Here is a 6,038-nt window from a genome sequence, read left to right on the forward strand (position 1 = left end):
TATATCCATAAACCCTTCACTGTCTGACCAGAGAGGACTAAACTGAAAGGGGATGGGCCCCAAATTTTCCTCTTCTTCAAACAACAAAATAATGGGTTTGTGGTCTGAATTCAGCTTTCGAAGAATTTTCATGGGGATGATCTTCCTTTCGGAGAGGAAGGTCCTCTGAAGTAAGAATCTTCCCAACCGGGCTAAAATGTGTTTCGCCCCAACTCTATTGTTTGTCCATGTGTAAAGCCCTATTTTTGGCTTAAAGTCCAGTAAATCCCATTGTTAAATAAAGTATTCCACGAAGGGCATGAAGTGGTCCTTGCTGCTGATTCCTCCTCTTTTTTCCTTTTGGTCAAAGATTAAATTGAAGTCTCTTGCTAGAATTATATTCTTGGGGGAGTAAGCGTCCAGGAAATCAGACAGGACTTTCATCAATCTTTCTTTTCTGCATAGAGGATAGGGACATAAAGATTAAAGAGAGCAAAGGTAATATTACTAGCAAAGTGCCAGAGTTTAGTGTAAATCTAATGCTACATTTGGAAATATCTCTCAAGTTGAAATTTGTCCTCCTCCTAGAGGGTGGCAAGCCCACCGCATGTACCCCTTACACTTACTGCTTTTCTGACTTTTGTTTTCCATTTTACTTTGCTGAGGTCAAGAAGCGCATCCCCTTTTATTATAGTCTCTTGGATCATGAGGATTTCAGGAAATTATTATTTCAATAGGTTCTTGACTGCTTTAGCTTTTAAGGGACTCCCCAGTCCTCTACAGTTCCAAGAGACTAATCGCATTATTTACTAGCGAGGGGGGCAGTACCTCCCTTGGGAGGCTTGGTTCTTGTATTTTTTCCAATGAACATCTCAATCATGGGTTGGTTGGCTTGCATTTTTTGCCTCTCACATCTTCTTCTCTTGCCTCTTTATGAGATTTCCTCCCAACTCTTTTCGAAGGCCTCTCAGTTGCCTCTTCTTCCGAGGATCCAGAAATATCTGGAGTCTTCTTCCTTATCATTTTTGCATGGGTTGGGGAGCTAGAGACACCGCTTAGAGTTCTAGTTTGGAGTGGGTTTGTTTCCTCCTGTCTTTTATCTTCTTCCATAGTAATGGCTTGCTTTTCTGCCTCTTCTTCTACTGGTTATGGGAGTTTTTCTAATGTACTGAGTGTTTCAAAGGGATTGGTGGATGTGTCTGCTCTTGGAGGGACTGTGTTCCCCTCCCCTTGTACTATGGGTGGAGTACCACTCCCCATGGGAACTCCTTTCCCTTTGATTCTGTTGTTCTACTTAGTTGATGCTGAATTCTAGATTTGAGTCCATTGATCTCCTTTCACGTTCTCAACCCCCTCCTCTGCTTTCTTTTTACAATGCCTGGAAAAGTGCCCATAGCGATTGCAATGACGGCATTTAAATGGGAGTTTCTCGTAATCTAACACTTGAATGTGAGACCTGTCGACCACCGTGAGTTTTATAGCTTCAGGGAGGCCTTCCTCTAGATCAAATTCTACAAAAAGTCTCACGTAGGAGTACTGGTCCCTCTTTTCTACTCGATCGATGTATTTTCCTAGTTTATTGCCTATGGTTTCTAAGGATTTGGGGTTCTAGTAGTGCAGAGGTAGATGAGGCAAGCACACCCAGACAGGGATAGCCGAGGGCACATCCTGAGTTGGATCAAAGTCCAGAGTCTATTGGTTCAGGTACAAACCCTGAGGACCCATGAAATACGAGCCATTTCTGAATATGAGATTCCTGTCTTCTTTCGATTCAAATACGAATACAAAGAAGCCTTTGTCGACGAAGTGGCTTTTGATTCCTTCCTTGACAAGAGATCACTAGTTCCTTTGCACCCAGGCATCTACAGCTTTAGGCAAGGGTCATAGCCTAGTGAACTTCCCAATAATCCCTTGTTCTTCTAGGTTCAGAGCTGATTTGCAGGGTTCTTCAATCGGCAGAGCAATTGTGGGGATGGTTTCCATTCTTTTTACAAACTTCTGCTGGTTTTCATTTGTTGGTCATTTATTGCATGCCTCTACGAGTTTCTAAAACACAGATAACTCAGGTGGAATGGGAGGGTCAAGCTCGGGGCCCCCTCTTGGGGCCACGGAAATGATGCTGCGCGCAGAATCTCTCTGTGTTCACGGCGATGCTCCTCACGTACGTGCAGAGCTCTCTCCAATTGAACATTGTAAAGTGAATTTTCACTTGTATATTGTTACTGAGTTAAAGAAAAGATGGAAGATTTTTACACAGGAAAATATGAAATGGATATAATTATGTCAAGTTTAATAAAATATTGAAAGCTTAGAACTTTTTTCTTGGATCTCATACTGAAGATCTATTTCGGAAGTTTTAATACAACAAAAAGTGAATTCATGATTAGTTATTTTAATTCTACATTTCTCTCAATAGAATCCATCAACTTAAATTTTAACATTGAAACGGATTCAGAGACCTCTTTGTCGCTAAATTTTAACACTGCATATGGATTTAGAGACCACTTTGTCTCTAAATTTTAACATTGCAGATGGATTCAGAGGGGGTATTTGAATCCATCTGCAATGTTAAAACTTAATAAAATGTAACACTTCAATATCAAAATTTCAATTTTCCATTCATGAAGTGACACAATTAAAAATGATTATCATAAATGACTAGTTCATTACTTGTTGTACTTGTTAGTTGGTCATATTTTTATTCTTGGGCTATAAGAGTCGTTTATGTTAATCATTTTTAATTTTGTCACTTATTATCTAGTCATATATTTTAGACCTGGACTAAATTAGTCATTTAAGTTAGTCTCTTTTAGTTTGGTCACTTATTATGTAGTCATATATTTTATCCCTAGACTAAATTAGTCATTTATGTTAGTCATTTTTAGTTGGGTCTCTTAATGTTGCTAATTTTTGGTAGTATTTCAGTTGGAAAAATTATGGTGACTGACTTTTTTAGTCACCTAGTCACTAATTTCACCATTTTCTACTAGTATTCGGCCATATTTTTTTTTAATTTGGGTATCTTTTCCCAAGGAATCCATATCTGCAATTGTTTTCTGAAAAATTTTCATAGAAATTCTCAGATATGCTTTGCAAACTCTCGGCCCAAAAAAAATCTTTCTTTGATACAATGTAGAAGATCCTATAGATTCACAAGCTAATGCAATTTGCTAAAGGAAGAGACAAGAATGTACTTCTACTCTTTACAACAGAAGCCCATAAACATTGAGGAAACAATAATCAATAGAGGAAGAGAATCAAAGGCACATAGCACAATAAATATCCAAAGAAAGCCACAACTCAAAACCCCACTATTTGTTTTGTATTAATCCGGAAAATCAAAACGAAATTACAATAATTGTTCTCTCTAGAACAATCTCAGAGCTCAGCAAATTCAATCTCCAACTCATAAGAAAGCTCAAGGCCAAATCTTAGCCTCTTCACAAGCTCTCCAAGTCTCTATTCCAATGTGTAATTCCTATGAATGATAGCTTGTATTTAAAGGGAAACAAAGCCTCTAAAAATAGTGCAATCCATCAAGGATCAGTTCCTGAATGCATGCACTATTAGTGCAACTTAGAAAAATCTAAAACGAATAGTACACTATTCATGCACTCTAGTCTCAACTAGGTCTTTCTCATAATCGACATGCATGAGTTTCTGATGAGTAAATATTCAGTTAGCTAGAGTAGCAATAGTGGAGTTCATTAGCGTCACCACTGATTGTTAACTCACTATTAGTTCTCTCAATCAATTTGAGAACTAATTTAACTGAACTGCCTCATGAAACTGAGTCTTCTATTTTACAACTCACACTAGACTCCTACAAAGTAGGAAGAACATATACATGACTTCTGAAAGACTTCTAACTCAAATTTCCTAAGTTAAGTAAGTTTAATAAACTTAATTTTACTATTTTAAGTTGCTATGAGAATAGAATTCGAATTTAATTCACAATTTAATTCAAGGACACATAAAACTAGAATTTCTTGTTGCCATTTCTCAACATTGGTTTTCTATAAAAAGGGTTCTAAGGTACTTGAAGGGAACTCGAGACTTTGGACTCAAATATACACAGGTGGGTGACTTGATCCTAGTTGGATACTCTCATTCAGACTTCGATGGAGATAAAGAAATTGGAGCATCTACTTCAGGTTATGTTATGAGTCTTGGATCAGGAGTTGTCTCCTGGAGGTCACACAAACAGTCAGTTCCAACATATTCGACAACTGAGGTAGAATATGTGGTTGCAGCTGAAGCAACGAAGGAAATTGTGTGGCTCAGGAAAATTCTGAAGGATTTGCAAGTGAAATAAGAGCAGTCAACTCCTCCTTTGGTTGAAAACACTTCTGCAATAAATTTGGCCAAGAACCCAAATTTACATGAATGAACCAAGCACATAAATACAAAATATCATTTGATTCGACATCATGTTGAGGCCAAGACAATCCACCTACGACATTTTTCCACAAATGTGAAGATTGCAGACATCTTCACCAAAGAGCTTAGGAGAGAAAATTTTCAAAATTTCAGAATGATGCTTGGACTCACCAATACCCCTTCAGATTAGGGGGGGAAATGTTGATACCTAATTTGAAAGGATAGGGATTATTGTAAAATATTGTAATACGTTAGGGAGGACCAAGAGACCTTGAAACTGGAATCCCAAGAATTGGTCACTCATGTATATTACATTTATTGAATAATGCAATCCAGAAAATTAACATTGTGGAGTTACCTCTAACCTAACATATTTTATAATATATAGATTACTAAATAATGCAATCTAGACAATTAACATTGTGGAGTTACCTCCCAACCTAACAAATTTTATAATATATTTTCTATATATACATGGATTAAATCATTACGTCGTAAGGTGTTCCCCTCTAAAATCAACTCCCTTCTCTGCTGACCTATCATCCTTGTACGTCATAGGATTATATTTTAGACGATTGCAAAAGTTTCAGCCGTTCGATCGAAATGGTTACAAAATGGTTATAAATTCATTACGGAAACGGTTTGCGAACTAGTCGGCATAATCAATTACGGTGTGGTATCTTGAATTCATCATTTCCAATACGAGCTTCCTTCTTTACTTACGATAAGGGCAAGAATACGAGCTTGTCGTCACCACATATGCAGGTACTACATGATGAGTAGCACATGATTTTTAGCAAAAGTTGTTTCTGTAATGTGTGAAATAATGTTTAATTGATTAATCTGCATGCAGGTTTGTATCGTTATAGAATGGGGGACGTGTTGCGGGTGACCGGCTTTCACAACGCGGCACCTCAATTCCATTTTGTTTGCAGACAGAATGTTGTGCTGAGTATCCACATAGAAAAAACGGATGAAGCAGAGCTTCAAAGTTCGGTAGAGAAATGTGTTAAGCATCTCAAGCCTTTCAACATCACATTGATGGACTATACAAGTTTCGCTGACACATCCACATCACCTGGTCACTATGTGTTATACTGGGAACTTCGCTACAACACCAAAGAAGTTGCAGGTGTAGTTCCTTCCACTGTTTTTGAAGATTGTTGTCTCACCATAGAAGAATCCCTGAATTATGTCTATCGGCAAGGAAGAGGGGCTGATAAGTCCATCGGCTCCTTAGAAATTAGAATAGTTGAAGAGGGAACATTTGAAGAATTGATGGATCATGTTGTCCGCGAAAAGGCATCAATCAATCAATACAAAGCACCCCGGTGCGTGAAAAGCAGTTGTATGGTGGAGCTACTAAATTCCAGAGTCACCCATTCCTACTTCAGCCCGCGGTCGCCCATGTGGGCTCCCAGAAGTGCGGTGTCCCAATTAGTGGGTTCATGATTAATCAAGAAATGGGCGTAACATAAATTTATGTGAATCGAAATTATTGTGTTCGTTATGGTTGTGAATTAGACCACTAATAATAAATTGTTGCACATGGTTCTTGTGGCCGTTGTCCTCTGTCCTCAATTCATCATACCAATGCAGAGCTGTAAGTATTGCAGAAAGTTGTAGGTGGATAGTTTTATCTCAAAGGCATTGTGACAGTATGTCCAACCGTCAACGTG

The 6,038-nt window shown here is 38.2% G+C and overlaps 1 pseudogene; it reads left to right on the plus strand.

The window, feature by feature from the left end:
• Positions 1 to 2,050: 2,050 nt before the first annotated feature.
• Positions 2,051 to 5,811, plus strand: LOC149187155 (indole-3-acetic acid-amido synthetase GH3.6 pseudogene; annotated as a pseudogene).
• Positions 5,812 to 6,038: the final 227 nt, after the last annotated feature.

This window comes from Pinus tabuliformis, chromosome 3_1, assembly GCF_031772625.1.
Source record: "Pinus tabuliformis cultivar Carrire ecotype Pingquan chromosome 3_1, CPIR1, whole genome shotgun sequence".
Classification (NCBI taxonomy): Eukaryota; Viridiplantae; Streptophyta; class Pinopsida; order Pinales; family Pinaceae; genus Pinus; species Pinus tabuliformis.